The sequence below is a fragment of the Callorhinus ursinus genome, unplaced genomic scaffold, assembly GCF_003265705.2.
Source record: "Callorhinus ursinus isolate GAN/ISIS: 27379988/994484 unplaced genomic scaffold, GSC_fseal_2.0 scaffold21, whole genome shotgun sequence".
Taxonomy (NCBI): Eukaryota; Metazoa; Chordata; class Mammalia; order Carnivora; family Otariidae; genus Callorhinus; species Callorhinus ursinus.
In genome coordinates this window covers 22229403-22245923 of record NW_027397083.1, presented here as the reverse complement: position 1 = coordinate 22245923, position 16521 = coordinate 22229403, and the positions used below count along the sequence as shown (strand labels likewise).

At 37.1% G+C, this 16521-nt stretch overlaps 1 protein-coding gene across 3 annotated transcripts in view; it reads left to right on the top strand.

Moving 5' to 3' along the window:
- The window catches only part of ANO3 (anoctamin 3), a 440613-nt gene that overhangs the window by 268464 nt on the left and 155628 nt on the right, over positions 1-16521 (top strand). Inside the window, exon 1 of one of the 3 annotated variants that reach the window (XM_073904838.1) lies at positions 7309-7494. The exons of the other annotated variants lie outside the window; for them this stretch is intronic. The gene's annotated coding sequence lies outside the window, so the exon portion shown is untranslated. Of the gene's footprint in view, positions 1-7308; positions 7495-16521 lie in introns of those variants that run through there. 3 annotated transcript variants of the gene reach the window in all.

The following is a 16521-nucleotide window of genomic DNA, read 5'->3' as shown; positions in this document are numbered from 1 at the left end:
GGTAGCCTATCTAAAACATTCTGACATTGTTTATCTTTAAAAAAAAACCTCTGTTTACAAAAGTGTTTTCTTTGAAAACAAATCTTCAGCAAACAGTTTTTATTTAGATCATGATTCTATGGGTAGCTGGGCCCAGCTGGATGATCCTCAGAAGCAATATCCCTCTCTCTGACAAAGAGCCATGCTGTACACACTAGCTGAGGTCTCTAGATATGGGTAGTTTACAGGGAACATTACAGTTAGTTTAGGTGAGAAGGAGCAAATCTGTGAAGCAGAACCATGGTTTCTGAAGTGGACATTAATGAAGAATTTCCTGCTGCTACTATCTATCCCTCAGGATGCCGAAAACAATTGCAGGTGTTACCAATAATGGATGAGTCTGGGAATATGAGTCTATATTCCAAATTACAGTGACTTCTCCTCTTAAAGGATGCTGGGTATCAAAACAGACAGGAAAAAGGTTATGGATCAGGAAAATCTTGACATGAATATTTTAGCAGTTCATTAAATTTAGATTTCAAAGCCATTCAATTTGACTGTGTCAACTGGCTTGGCAGATGGTGCTCATCTTTAACTCAACTGGTAGTAGGAATAATTCTCTATTAAGGCTGGAGATACATTGTATGTTGGAGAAGGTGAGAGCGATCTCCTGCAATATGTACCTTTCACATGGACATTGGCAACTATTTCATGGGCCTCAGTGGCTCTTTGCCTTCAAATTATGTACAGGGATCATTAGTAATTATGAACTTGTGTATTTTTTTCCTAGCAATGGTGAGATAATGATGACTTAAACTATAAATGACTGAACTTAGCCCTATGGGGCTGCCTTAATTGACAAGATTATATATGAAGTTAAATGCTTATTATTTGTATTTATTGGGATAGTCAGTTTCTAAGGAGAATCCTAATATTTATATAACTTTAGGACCTGAAGTAATATTTTTATTTAATAATACCATTGTGGGAAATGGTACCCTAAATATTTAATTTTCATATATATCATGGAATATACAGCAAGTTATCTTGGTCTGTTCATCTTTTTGGCCAGCGCCTTAATAAATTTATTTTTTTTTTTTGCCTCGTATAAGAAGACTTCTTTACAGCAGCCCAAAAGATGCTTGGTCTTGTCTGCAGAGTCTTTGTCTCGGGTAGAGGAAAGCATTATCTTCACTGCAACCATAGGAGGGATCTCCTTTCCTTTTGCCATTTAAGTACTTACTTTGACCATCAGAAGCCTTCCCTAGTAAATACTGGGGACTTGTGCTACACTAGCTGATTGCTAGTATAGATTTTAGAGAAGATTTAGTATAAGATTTTGTAGAAGCCTTCCACATTAACTGTAGATTGCTTAAACCTAAATGTGGTGTGTGTGTGTGTGTGTGTGTGTGTGTGTGTGTGTGTGTGTGTGTGGTGTGCGTCATGATAAAGGCAGCATTTCACATCAGTGATGAAATATTGGTCTTTCAAACAGTCAAAGTCATTAAGGGGTTAAGCTATTTTTAGATGTCTACTCCACATCTTACACCAAAATGAATTATTGAAGAGCTAAATAGTTAATAAACTCAGAATGAATACCTAAATATAAAATAAGCATTTTTTTTCCTAATCACAGAACAGTAAAAATGACCTAAGTGGTCTTTTTAAACCCACAATGAAATCGATCATGGAAGCCTTGATAGATTTGACTATTTACATAGTAATCAGTGTCAAAGTTACAATAAAGTTAGAGTAAGGGATAAACTTATGATATGATAATGAACTGACACAGTAGAAATTATACAGGCCAAACAATAGTTCATATTCTTAATTTATAAATATTTAACATAAATGATAAATACAAGAGTGAAAAAATTGAAAAGCAGTGTATTTTAACACATAAAACTATTAGCAGTACTAGCAATTACAGAAATACAAATATCAGCAATGTTTTTTGAATCAAATTAGAAAAGAATTTTGAAAAAATAGTATTGACACTGTAAACTGTTACTTATTATTGCCTGCTGGTAGATGTGTATATTGATACTCATTTTCTGGAAAACATTTTATCAATAAGGATTAAAAGCCTTAAAATAATCTTATCTTTTGACCCACTTCTAAGAATTTATCTGGAGAATATAATTTGATGTTAGCCCATATAATTATGTTTAAGGATGTTTCTCACACTGTAGTTTGTGAGGGGTTGGGGATACTAAACACTTAAATGTTTGAGAGTAAAATGTAAAATTAAAAATAACAATGCTCTCAAATACGATAATTGAAAGTAAACTTCCAAACTAGTTAAGAATGATGGGAAATAGTCATAATGTGTGATTATATAAGGAGGTTGTTATAAAAAGCAACATGTACAGTTTGATATCAATTATATAAAAATGTCTCTTATTGAGAAAATATTCAGAATTATACACAACAAATTTTTATAGTGTTTATCACTGGGTGGTAGAATTCAAATGGCATAAAGCTTATTTCATGTATTCTTAAATTTAAGCCATAGGTATTATCATATTATCCCCATTTTTAAAATTTTACACAGCTAATAAATGACCAAGGCAAGATTTGAAAAATAAGATGGTTCTCTTTCTCGAAACTATGTTTCCACTTGCTACACTAGGAAGACAAGAACAGTTCAGGACTTCATGTTTGTAGTCTGGTAACCATCATAATTAGCATTTCTGTTTGTCCCCCTAATATGCCTTAATCACTTATACTCCAGAAGCTGTGGTAAACACTCTGTATGCATCATCTCATAACTTCCCATAACTCAGTGAAAGTAGTAGTCTCATTTTAGTAATGAAGAAAATAAAGGTTAAAGATGTTAAGGTTTCTTGTCCAGTCTCTGAGCTAGACAGGAACACAGCTGGATTATAGCATGTCTCTTTGATTCCAGAACCCTGTGCCTTTTGGACTCCAGTTAACTGACTTACAGTTAACTGTAAGAAGTATACTTACATATTAATCACACCTTTTTTTTTTTAAAGATTTTATTTATTTATTTGACAGAGAGAGACAGTGAGAGCAGGAACACAAGCAGGGGGAGTGGGAGAGGGAGAAGCAGGCTTCCCGCTGAGCAGGGACCCCGATGCAGGACTCGATCCCAGGACCCTGGGATCATGACCTGAGCCGAAGGCAGACGCTTAACGACTGAGCCACCCAGGCGCCCACATATTAATCACACCTTTATAAAACCTTGAAATATTGTTTTGAAGTAGGCAGCTCTGCTTTTTTTTTTAGATTTATTTATTTATTTTAGAGAGAAAGAGTGAGCAAGCTGGGGGCGGGGGGAGGGAGAGAGAATCTTGAAGCAGACTCCCCACTGAGCATGGAACCCAATGAAGGGCTGTATCCCATGACCCTGAGATCATGACCTGAGCCAAAATCAAGAGGCTGCCCAACCGACTGAGCCACCCAGGCACCCCTCTGCTTTTTACTGTGTGGTCAACTCACAACATCCCAGAAGTGGATTGACCTGTTTGTGATTTACTTTTGTATCAACAAATAACTAAGTAAAAAGGCAGGAGTTTGTTTCAACTTAATATTACCCAACTTCAGCAAAAGTAGCCACAAGGGAGAAGGTGTATATTCTTTGGGGTTACAGAACAATCAGTGGATGAAATATTTTCAAATGCACCTACCATATAGAATGGGAACTCCCCTTGTCAATCAGAAAAAAAAAAAAAACAGTTCAACGGCTATGTCTAGAACAGTGGAACAGAAGGCTAGGAAATCAGGACATGGAGACATTTTAATTATGAGAGTAGATTTAGGTGAGGGATGAATTTCATGAGGTTGATGTCTCTAGTTCTTTCAAAGCTATATAGAAAAAGATATGCCTACTTAGGAAGTCTTATTTCATAGCCAGTACAAGTATACAAACAAGATACACAGATATTTTCTCTCTCCTGACGCTAATGTTTAGGTAATAAGACGTATAGGAGCCTTCCTGAATCATCAACTAACTGGTTTTCTCCATGAGAGATCTTTTGCCTAAGCCTCCCTGGAGTACTTAGCTCTAAAATGAGAGCTGCAATAACTTGTCTGCTGACTTTGTGCATCTGTTTATGGGATGTGAAAGTAAACTCAATAAATCAGTGTGCCAGCATACCAGTTAAATGGTTCAGATAATTGTTCTACTTGATATTTATACATTCGATCAATGATAGGCTCACATCAAAGCAGTTCTGTGCTTAGACATGAAGGCTGGCAGAGAAGACACATCAAGACATATCAGATAAAGGGATAGTATCCAAAACCTATAAAGAACTTATCAAACTCAACACCCAAAGAACAAACAATCCAATCAAGAAATGGACAGAAGACATGAACAGACATTTTTCCAAAGAAGATATCCAAATGGCCAACAGACACATGAAAAAGTGCTCAACATTGCTTGGCATCAGGGAAATCCAAATCAAACCCTCAATGAGATACCACCTCACACCAGTCAGAATGGCTAAAATTAACAAGTCAGGAAATGACAGATGTTGGCGGGGATGTGGAGAAAGGGGAACCCTCCTACACTGTTGGTGGCAATGCAAGCTGGTGCAGCCACTCTGGAAAACAGTATGGAGGTTCCTCAAAAAGTTGAAAATAGAGCTACCGTATGATCCAGCAATTGCACTACTGGGTATTTACCCCAAAGATACAAATGTAGGGATCCGAAGGGGTACGTATACCCCGATGTTTATAGCAGCAATGTACACAATAGCCAAACTATGGAAAGAGCCTAGATGTCCATCAACAGATGAATGGATAAAGAAGATGTGATATATATATATATATATATCAGTTTATATATATATCATATATATACTATATATATCACGATCATATATATATATCACTATATATATATATATATATATATACAATGAAATATTATGCAGCCATCAAAAAAATCCCAAAACTTGCCATTTGCGACAACGTGGATGGAACTGGAGGGTGTTATGCTGAGCAAAATAAGTCAAACAGAGAAAGACATGTATCCTATGACCTCACTGATATGAGGAAATCTTCATCTCGGGAAACAAACTGAGGGTTGCTGGAGTGGTGAGGGGTGGGAGGGACGGGGTGGCTGGGTGACAGACATTGGGGAAGGTATGTGCTATGGTGAGCGCTGTGAATTGTGTAAGACTGATGAATCACAGACCTGTACCTCTGGAACAAATAATACATTATATGTTAAAAAAAAAAAAGAAGATAGTAGGAAGGGAAAAATGCAGGGGGGAAATCGGAGGGGGAGACGAACCATGAGAGACTATGGACTCTGAGAAACAAACTGAGGGTTCTAGAGGGGAGGGGGGTGGGGGGATGGGTTAGCCTGGTGATGGGTATTAAAGAGGGCATGTTCTGCGTGGAGCACTGGGTGTTACATGCAAACAATGAATCATGGAACACTATATCAAAAACTAATGATGTAAAGTATGGTAATTAACATAACATAATAAAATAAAATTTAAAAAAATAAATGATTGAACCATTAAAAAAAAAACTGTTACTTGAACACATTTAAAGTCAAATTTACTCATTAATATCCCACCTCCAAGCCTCCCCCCGCCAGGCTATGTGTGTAGCAGAAGGAATACAGGATTGGGAGTTGGAACATTAATAATAATAATTCTAATATTAAATAACTACAATGGTTAGTATTTATTAAGGACTTTTCAGAGATTTTTTGATGATCTATATTGTTTTAGCCACACAACAACTCTAAAAAGGTAGAGTCTGTGTTTATTCCCATCTCATAGGTGGGGAAATGGAGGCTCGGAATGACCAAGTGATTTCCCTGTTAATATATGGTTGGGGAAGCAGTGGGCAGGAGTTATATAGTGTCTACCACACTGAGAAGCACTAGGCTATGTTGTACAGAATGGAAGCATGCACAAGGGACTATAGAAGCCACGTGACAAGTTTGTCAGGTAGAGAACAGGTTCACATTACTGGGGAATGAATTATCATATGCATTAGAGACCATGAATTTTGTGCTTTCCTCAATGCTTTATGCTTAAGAAAAAATACAATAAAACTGAGACTCCTGTGCTCAGATCCTAATAAACTATAAAATACCCGTCCCTTCGGTGCTGTTTCTAGCCCTTCGCCTTCCCAGGTCCTTTTCTTCCATTCCCACCAGCATGCAGACTTCTTAATCTCACCCAGTGAGCCCATCAGAATATGAATATTTTGAACGGTTGTCACTCCTCTTAAAAGAAAAAACAACAACAAAAATAAAGCTCTGTTGTACTTATTAAATGATTTCTGTTGCTTGTGGACTTTTTTTAACTGAGTCGTTGCTGTTGACTTCCTTGCAAGATACAAATGAAGAGTTGGGATCAGGGTCTCAGTCATGGAAACCTGGATGATTTGATTAATCCCTTGATGCCAAAGGCAGTTTAAACACAAAGATTACAATAATCTACCCTTTGTTGTTTAAAGGTTTCAAACTATTGTGTGAGGTTAAAATTTCCTATTTTGTGGCTTACCGGAAAATCAAATTTTAAGCACGTTGATTAATCCAAGGCCATATCAAGGGAGTGGCTATTTCTTCAGTGTCTTGTCAGTCCCAATTACAAGCTGTCCTGTGGAGGCTTTCTTGACAGAAATAAATGTAACCCTCTGTTGCATCTCACTATATGAATGTTAACCCAGAGGGGGACAAAAATGTTCAATTTTATTTATTTATTTTTAGATAAAAGTTACTTCTATTGCTTTCAGATTACAATCACTTCATTATATGCAGCCCAGAGCCAATATGATGCATGTTGTCAAGTTTAATGGATGCAGGATTTTTCAGAAACCACAAAGGTTTCTATTGTAACTTCCGCCATGAACTAGAAAATAGGCAAACTTCCTTGAAAGTCTGAAAAAGAAAAAAAAGGAAATCCTAGTGAACACCATTCAGCTATCAAAAACATTTCCTGGCTCACCAATAAAAAAGTTAGTTTTCTTTGCCAGACCACTATTATTCAGACTGAAACATACCTGCTACCTTTTATGTTAATCTGCCCAACTCATTCAAATAACATAAGAAGGTGCAATAGATTCTTAAAAATTGACAGCAAAATTATCAAAATGTCACTGACATTATATGACTAAATGCCACTTAGGTGAATCATCCATAGAACTATTAACCAATGACACAGGAAGGCATCCCTCAAACCCCACCTCTAGGCAACCCTCTTAAATCAATCAAAAAAAAAAAAAAAGAGAGAAAGAGAAAAACCGATGAGAAGTTCTTATAAAGAGATGAGTTGTCTTTTTTTTTTTTTTAAATCATTATGCAGACTCAGGCATTTAAAGAGTTGTCTAAAAACCCTCCAGTCAAATGCTTCGTGCAGCATTCAATATGTAACACTCTAGCTAATGGAAAAAAAGCAGGCAGTGGAAGGGAGAACTTTCTGTTGTCATGCTGAAGAGTGCTTTAAAGAAGATTGTCATTTGCAATTCTGTTGTCAGCAATGAAGGATTCCAAATGCAGCTGAACCCAGAATTCTGACCGTGGTATGTTTCACAGTACATCCATCTAGGAATTCTATATTACTTTTCTGTTTCCTTAAAACTATGTAGAGAAGCCAATTAAGAATAATTGATATTGGTTTCAGAATGGGGGATGAGTGTATCTCTTATTTCAAAATATTAGAAATGCATTTTTAAAAATAAGAAATATATGATCTAAATTGTTATATTGTGAGCAGCTGTGTTTATTTTGCATGTAAAACAAATGGCACCTCCTTGAAGTTTTGATTATTTTTAAATGCATTTGATTATTGGTTTCATTGAAATTGTTACAAATTCCACTGTAAAATTAATTCTTGATTCAAGAATATATAAAATACAATTATTTGTAAAAGTATGTATTTTTAAAATGTTATTAAGAAATTATTTTTATACAAGATATTTTAGTAAAAAATTTCAGTCAAAATAGAAAATCTGAGAAAAACAACTGAATTTAAAGAAGCATAACTTGCAGCATAACATGTTAAAGTAAACAAGTGACACAGCTGTGGAAGTCACTGTGATTTAAGCTATGATACAAAATGTTTCAACCAGCTAACTTTACTTTCTCCTGGTTTAAAGGTGGTAAAATTATTATTGTTTCCATTCTCGAGGCTTCATTTTAATTTCTTTGTTTAAAAAATATTAACTGCTTCCCTTTGGAGATCAGAGGTTCAGTTTCTAAATCTGCATTTATGGTTAGATCACTTAAAATGGATATGGAAATAAGTGTCCTTTTCTTTAAGAAAAAGTAAGTACTTAAAAGAGTCCTTACATAGTATTTAAAATATAAAAATCAGTGAACAGGAAAGGTATACTCAAATATATTCTCTGTGGAAGTAAATTACTAAGATGATATTTAAAGCTCACATATTTTTAAAATGTTTATGTCATTGAGAACCCACCAGAAATCATAATCTATGCTCCATCAGAGACTGTTCCTACTTAGAAAGGCTTGGCTTTTGGTTTTCTTTAGCTGAACCACAAAACCTTTGATTTTGAGTAAATAAAAGTGAGTGGAGAGAGAATAATAGAAGGTAGCCTAAAAAGCAGCACTTAGTGCAATGCTTATCACATTATAGAAATGCAAGCAGTATTTTGTTTCTCTCCTCTCTTTTTAGTTCCTTCCTAACTTTTTAAAAGAATATTTACACTTGCTTCATAATTTTGACTCTTTCAGTGGATACATACATCTTATCGTATGGTATGCAAAACCACATTTTATCCACTTATGCAGGTCAGATAACTCAGGTGTTTGGGATCCAGGCTGAAGTCTTGTCTTCAATGATTAATTTTCTATCTTTTCTGTGACCCCACTGATACTGTGTTGCTCAATGAGTCAGCTCTATTTTATAGGACACTCCAAGTGTGAAAACCTAATGATTCCCCTTAAATAAAGTAACTAGAATCACTATGGCAAATTTCAACTCAAAGGCAAAGTGTCAGATAAATCATCCAGATCAATTCATTGTTTGAACCATCTTAAGAGAAGTAGGGAATGCAAATGTTCCATAATTATACCTGAATTTAACTGAATTAATACTCAGCCATCAGTATGAAAGTAGCTTTATATTTGAAGACTCTTTTCAGGAAAGAGTATGTGCTGCATAATTATATTTCATATCCACGAGAAATATGCATGCTTTACTACCTTAAAAGCAAGAACTTTCACTAATTATTAGGTTGAAATATATAAAAAATTTCTTTTGGGGACATTTTTTTCTTTGATAAAATGAGAGACTACGTTTAGTGTTATGTAAGTGATATACTGTATATCACTATGCCTCACATTCTTAGAAATTTTGGCTGCAGCCACTTCTAAACAAAGTAGGTATGTTTTTTATTCTAACAAGATACCTTACAGCAGTTGTTGTCAGACTGAGAATAGCAGAATCACTTGTAGGGCTTGTTAAAAAAAACAAAGATGACCAGCCTCTACCCCCAGAGCTTCCAATAACAATAATTCCAGTTGAAGCCTGATAATTTGCATTTCTAACAAGTTCTCAGATGATGTTGATGCTCCTGGTGCTGGCCCCACATTTGAGAATGACTGCTTCAAATTTTCTCTTAGCCTCTCCAGTGGACTCTGCATTTTGAGAGCCTACCACGTGCCAGACTCTATACTAAGGCTGGATATGCATTCGTGAATAAAAGAGGCAAAATCTCTATGCTGGCAAAGTTTGTAGTCTAGTGGAGGAATCAGAAAATAAATAAGTAAACCAACCCAAATATCTGTTTACAAGTTGTCGTTAAGTGGGTCCTTAGGAGAGGAAGGGGAGCTACTTGGGGCAATCTCTCGGAAGAGATTAAAGACAAGAAATGAAAGAGGGGAGGTCAGCTGAGGAGGGAAGAGTGGGAGAAAGACGCATTCCCGGCAGAGTGCCCTCGAGGAGGGCCTTGGGGTGGGAAAGAGCTTGGTGTGTTTGAGAAACTGATATGTGGCCTGTGTGGCAGGAACACAGAGACTGAACACCAGGATGGCCGAGATGAGAGGAGAGAGAGAGGTAAGCAAGCGCAATGCTGTGAAGGCTTGTGATGGGGAGTTTGGATTTTATTCTCACTTTGAAGGGTTTTGAACAGATGTCTGTTTTCATGAGATCACTCTGTACATGCGGGTGGGGGAACAATGGTGGAAAGTGGGGATGATATTACAGCACTCCAGCCGGAAGAGGACTGTGGTTTCGCTGGGAATGGTTGCGGCTGAGCTGGGTGCATCAGTTTCTAATATCAAAATGTGGAAAGCACTTAGATATCTAACCACAGAGATGACAATTATTTAAAAAATCACCTTGAGGTTGATTATAATGACATGGAAACATGTCAAGGAAATAAAAAGAGAAAGCAGTTTTGAAAGCAAAATTATAATCGTGTGTGTGTGTGTGTGTGTGTGTGTGAGACCAATTATAATAGTAAGATTGCAGGTGATTTTTATTCCCATTATTTTTTATGCAATACGAAAAGAGGCCCACTATCATAAAATTCCTAAATTCAAATATTTAATGAGAAAGAAAAAGCTATGCCTTTGAGAAGGCAATCATGATTTGAATGATTAATTAAGTCAGTTTGTGTGTGTGTGTGTGTGCACGCGTGTGTGTGTGTGCACGTGCATGCACACATACACATTCCAGACACGATGCAAAGTACAGTGGATACAAAATGAATAAAATCTAGTTCTTGTCCTCAAAAAGTTTGCAGTTTAGGGCGCCTGGGTGGCTCAGTCGTTGGGCGTCTGCCTTCGGCTCAGGTCATGATCCCAGGGTCCTGGGATCGAGCCCCGCATCGGGCTCCATGCCCCGCGGGAAGCCTGCTTCTCCCTCTCTCACTCCCGCTGCTTGTGTTCCCTCTCTCTGTCAAATAAATAAAATAAAATCTTTAAAAAAAAGTTTGCTGTTTATTGGATAATAGGGAAATAAGAGCAATGTGTCTCAAATGTTAGAGTAAGAATTATCCTTTATGCTGTTCGACAGCCCTTCCAGGTACCAATTGCTCCTATCACAAACACCCTAATAAATCTTGAATATACTCTCCTTTTTCCATGCCCCTTGCCTTTGCATGTAGAGTTTTCTTCCCCTCCTCCCATTCATTTTTTCAGGAATCGAATCACATACTATTTTTAAATACGTTTTTAAAGAGGAGTTATAGGTTTACAACAATTAAGCAGGAGATAAAGAGATTTCCTGTACCTCCTGTGCCCCCACATGCATAGCTTCTCCCACTGTCAACATCACTCACCGAAATGTACATTTTTTACCAAGGGTGAATCTGTATTGACACATCATGATCATCAAGTCCATAGTTTACGGTTCACTCTTGGTGGTGTACTGTCTATGGGTGTGGACAAATGTTTAATGACATGTAGCCATCATTATATCATACAGAGAACTCTTCCGTAAAAATCCTTTTTGCTCTGCGTATTCATCTCTTCCCACTTCCAAGCCCTTCCCCCAACCTATACAGCAACCACTGATCTTTTTATTCGTGTTTTTATTGTTTGCATAGCTTTGTCTCTTCCACAATGTCATATAGTTGGGATTATACAGTACATCGTCTTTTCAGATTGGCTTTTTTCACTTAGTAATACCCATTTAAGGATCCTCTATGTCTTTTCACAGCTTTATCACTCATTTACTTGTAGTGCTGGAGCGGGATAATATTCCATTGTGTGGAGGTACCAGAGTTTAGTTATCCCTTCACTTACTGAAGAACGTCTTGGTTGCTTCGAAGTTTTGGCAATTATGATAAAGCTGCTCTCAACATCCATAGCAGGTTTTTGTGTGGACACAGGTTTTTAGCTCCTTTGGGTAAATACCAAGGAGAACAATTTCTGGATCACACAGTAAGAGTATGTTTAGTTTTGTACGGAATCCCCAAACTGCCTTCCAAAGTGGCTATTTTGCATGCCCACCAACAATGAGTGAGAGCTTCTATTGCTCCACATCCTTGCCAGCATTTGCAGTTTTCGGTGTTTCGGGTTTTGGCCATTCTAATAAGATGTGTAGTGGTAACTCGTTGTTTTGATTTTCATTTCCCTGATGACATATGATGTGGAGTATCTTTTCATATGTGTAGTTGTCATTTTACATCTTCCTTGGTGAGGTGTCTGTTAAATGATCACATACCATTTTTTAATTGGGTTTTTTTATCATTGAGTTTTAAGAGTTCTTTGTTTATTTTCGATAAGTCCTTTATCAGATGTGTCATTTGAGAATACTTTCTCCCAGTCTGTGGCTTGTCTTTCTTTCTTTTGATACTGTATTTCCCAGAGCAGAAACTTAATGAAGTTCTGCTTATGAATTATTTCTTTCATGGATCGTGTCTTTGGTGTTATATCTATAAAGTTATCAGCATATTCGAAGTCATGTGAGGTTTCTCCTGTGTTACCTTCTAGGAGTTTTATAGTTTTATGGGCTACTTTTAGGCCTATGATCGATTTTGAATTATTTTTGTGAAGAATGTAGGACTATGCTGGTGGTGGCTTCTTCTTCTTCTTCTTCTTCTTCTTCTTCTTCTTCTTCTTCTTCTTCTTCTTCTTCTTCTTCTCCTCCTCCTTCTTCTTCTTCTTTTGCATTTGGGTGTTTAGTTGTTCCAGCAACACTTGTTGAAGAGAACATATCCCTCCTGAATGAAGATGTGTTCTCTTTGTCTGGAGAGTCCCTTTATCTTTGCTTTCATGGCACTGTTGCTCACCCCTTTTATAGCACAAATCACGCCAAATTGTAATCATTTGTCCCTGCCATTTGTGTACCTGACTAAATTACTCTCTCTTGAAGGATGAAGATCATGGATTATTTTTCTTTGTAATTACATTACACCTTGCACAGAGCCCGACTCGTAACGGGAACTCACGATAAACTTGTCAAATGAGTGAACGTGAGAGAGAATATTAGAACTTTAGGTGGAATAAAGTTATTAGTCGCTTTCAAGAGTTAAGATAAAGTTTATGGAGAAGAGGAAATCAAGTGTGTCTTCAAATAAAAATTTTGGGGTATTTTTGCTTCTAGGAATTTGTTTTAATAAAACACTTAGAGATATTAACAGAGATACAAGAACAAGGATATTCATGACATCATTATGAATCATAGCAAAGGATAATTTAGCAAAACAAGCCAAAATATCCTTCAGTCGAATGTAAATAAATAATGATCTAACCATAGAACTGAGTAGGGTTCAGCTATTTAACACCGTTTGGCTGTTTAACAGTGCAATAAGACACAGTCAGCCTGAACCACTCATCCTCAAGTGGGCCGATGGCACAACAAAAAATAAAACATGGGAATATAAAATTGAGGTATTTTCCACCCTTGGTTCTGGGATTACCTGACCCAGCGGATCTAGCCCACACAAGCTGCTGAGACTACAAAGCCATGGACGCTCCCCCCTGAAGAGCTAGGAAAATTTTAGAGAGCCCCAGTATCATGGACCCTTAATCCCATGTGTTCTTTGCACTAAAGCAAGATGAAAATAGCCCATGACTCTTACCTGGAACAGACTTTGTTTTTGGCCTAACTCAAATGAAATAAGATAAAATTTTATGTATTGATGTAAAGATGTCCAGTGGACTTTTCCTGTTGTTTACCCAAACATCACTTCCTTTGTGGTTCAAGTGGAACCGACCCTCTCTCCTTACCCTAAAATTGCCAATCAGAATTCTCCATCCTCTTGATTATAAATACAGGGATATATGAGGACAAGATCCTCAAGCTGAATTCTTCTAGGGGATGTTCTCCAAGAGCTATAAGGAAAGATACTCCCTCCCCACCGAGAGGAAGAAAGATATTTTTAAAAAGGGAAGGGATGAGACAAACAGAAAAACAGAAACAAAAACAAAAACAATTAAGAGACAGAGAAAAGATGTAATAATAGAGTGAGAATTTTGACAACTGCATTTGAATCTCCAGAACCAGATGTTTTTGTAGTTAACTAGCTCTACTCCTGGACTTTTTAGAGGTAGAGAGCTGAATAATTTTTCCAGGGTGAGCAGAAAAAGCCTTTTGTGGTTAGAGGAAATTACAGTTGTCTGATTTGTGCTGGATTTCTGTCATTTGGAACCGAAAAAGTCCTGATTGATAGAGATAGTTATGATATCCTGTTGAGTAAGAACAGATTTTATAACAATATGTATAAAATTCTGTGTGTATGCCTGTGTTATATATTGCACTGTGTGTATCATATAAAAATATGCACACACACACATACAGTTACATCTATATTTGGGGGGAGAAAGAGGAAAGATGAGAAATGTTATTCTGAACTTTTACTGATAATTATCCTTGAGCTGCTATCTCTAGCAATACTTGCTCTCTCTATTTTGTACTGATCATACATATTACTGGAAACAAAAGGCAAAGTCAGGAAAAAAAAAGAGACTTAGAAAGAGCCATTGTTAAGAGCAGAGGGAGGATTGGAACCATTGGAAGGGCAGCATGAGACAAAGTTTGGAGTCTGGACTAGATCATGTATATGCAGCAGGCAAGGCGAGAGATACACCTGGCTACAGCACCTTGTGTGGGGAGAAACGGGCTAGGGAAAGACTGCGCATGTGGGGGCAATACGGATTCAGGTAACACGTCTTATTCAGGAGCGTCTAGTGCCTCACACCCTTGAACTCAAACCTTTGTGACATCCTGCTGTCTTACATTGCCCTTACACACACACACACACTGCTAGATTGGAGTCAGTTGACAGAGCAGGTGCTGGGTGGACTCAGACATCATTAAAGCGAATTGGGGCTATGTTACTACTTAATGGACGGTCAAGTTTATGGAATAGACCCCTGTTTGATTCTGAAGGGTAAATACGGCATCCAAAGATCTTTTGTTGATGATATCAGGATGTTGGTCTTTTATATGCCTGAGAGGAGTAGTAAGTAAAAAATAAGAATTAAAATAATAACAGAAATTACAGAAGTAATTGACGAATAATATGCACCAAAGTGTACATAGCGCTTTGTATAATAAAAATCTGTGAATAGATATGATTCTTAGCACGTTTTATAGATATATGCCTTTCAATATAAGAATAGTTAAGAACTTGACTCTTGGACTCAGGACACATGAGTTTGGATCTTGGTGCTGCCTCTTAGAAACTGCATTGGAAAAAGTGTTAAATTCACTGCACCTCAGATTTCTTCTCTCTAAGATAAAGTGGGGGAATGATAGCAGTCAGTATACCTACCTGTTAGGGTATTTGTGAGGAATGAATGAATATTCATTTAAAAAGTTAGAATTGTGTTGGCACATAGTGATTGCTCAATAAGAAAAAAGTATTCATGTTATTATGGATAGGGAAATTGAAGATTTGAGAGATTAAATACTGGTCCAAGGACACAGAGTCATAATGAGTGGGGCAAGGCTGGCCTTAGCCCTTTGGTGGTCTGATTCCAGGCTGAGAATAAGAGGGAGATTGGGGTTAGGGAAAGAAAAAAATCTAGAAGGAGGAGGCAGGTGTTTAGAAGTTTTAGGACTATCGGAGAAAAAGAGAAAAGAAAAACTAAGAAAAAGATGATCTTGGAGAAGAGATTTGTCTAATGAAGTGTGTTGTACTGTAAACATCCCATTTTCCTCTACACTATAGGTGACAAGTTATGCTTTGTTTACTAATGCTCTCCACGAATGGGATTTTGTGAGGAGGGGTGGGGAGGGAAGTAAGGAAGAGGGTGAGGGAAGTTCATAAACCCTATATGTTGTATGTACATAACCGAAGAAAATAGATCTAGCATGTTGAATCCTGGAAGGCTGGTTTCTCCCTGTACCACCAAACAAACAGTTACGAACCTCTGAAGGGCCTTGATAATGTCTAGTGGGGCCTTGTTGATAAGATTTATCGTCAAGTGTTTGATGGAAATGGAAGGTGGATAATGAAATAAGGCACCTGAGAAAATGGGGTATGTGAAATCGAGAAGGCAAAGGGGGGGAAGGAGACCTGTAAAGAAAACAGGAATCTGTTGTTGCTCTGAGAAAATTATAAAAGGCAAACACAACCTAAGAAATATATTTAAAAGATTAAAGTACGTATATAAAAGATTAAAATGTGTTCAGTTCTCTCCTCCTGCTGAGCACCTCTTGAATCGTGGAGCTTCTGGGGATTATGCTTGTCACTTGGGACTGATTTTGTAGAATACTTATACATCTGCTCTTTTATCTTTCATTTTCTCACTAAGAAGCAAGTTGAATACAGCTGTCTTATAGATGCATCTAAGAGAACATCCTACTCAGAAATTATCTGACTTCAGATGTTTTCATAGCTGTATATAAGGAAAATTCATGTACATATTTAATTGGGTTCCATTTGTGTGTGTTCCATTATATTGTCTAAAATATATTTAACATTGTCTTTTTAAATTAAAGATGTGTACATCCATAAAGCCAATACTTTTTAGGAAATTTATTTTTAAAAAAGGTGGGTGGGGGAATGCCTGGGTGGCTCAGTTGGTTAAGCGTCTGCCTTTGGCTCAGGTCATGATCCCAGGGTCCTGGGATCAGTCCCGCACTGGGGTCCCTGCTCACTGGGGAGTCTGCTTCTCCCTCTACCTCT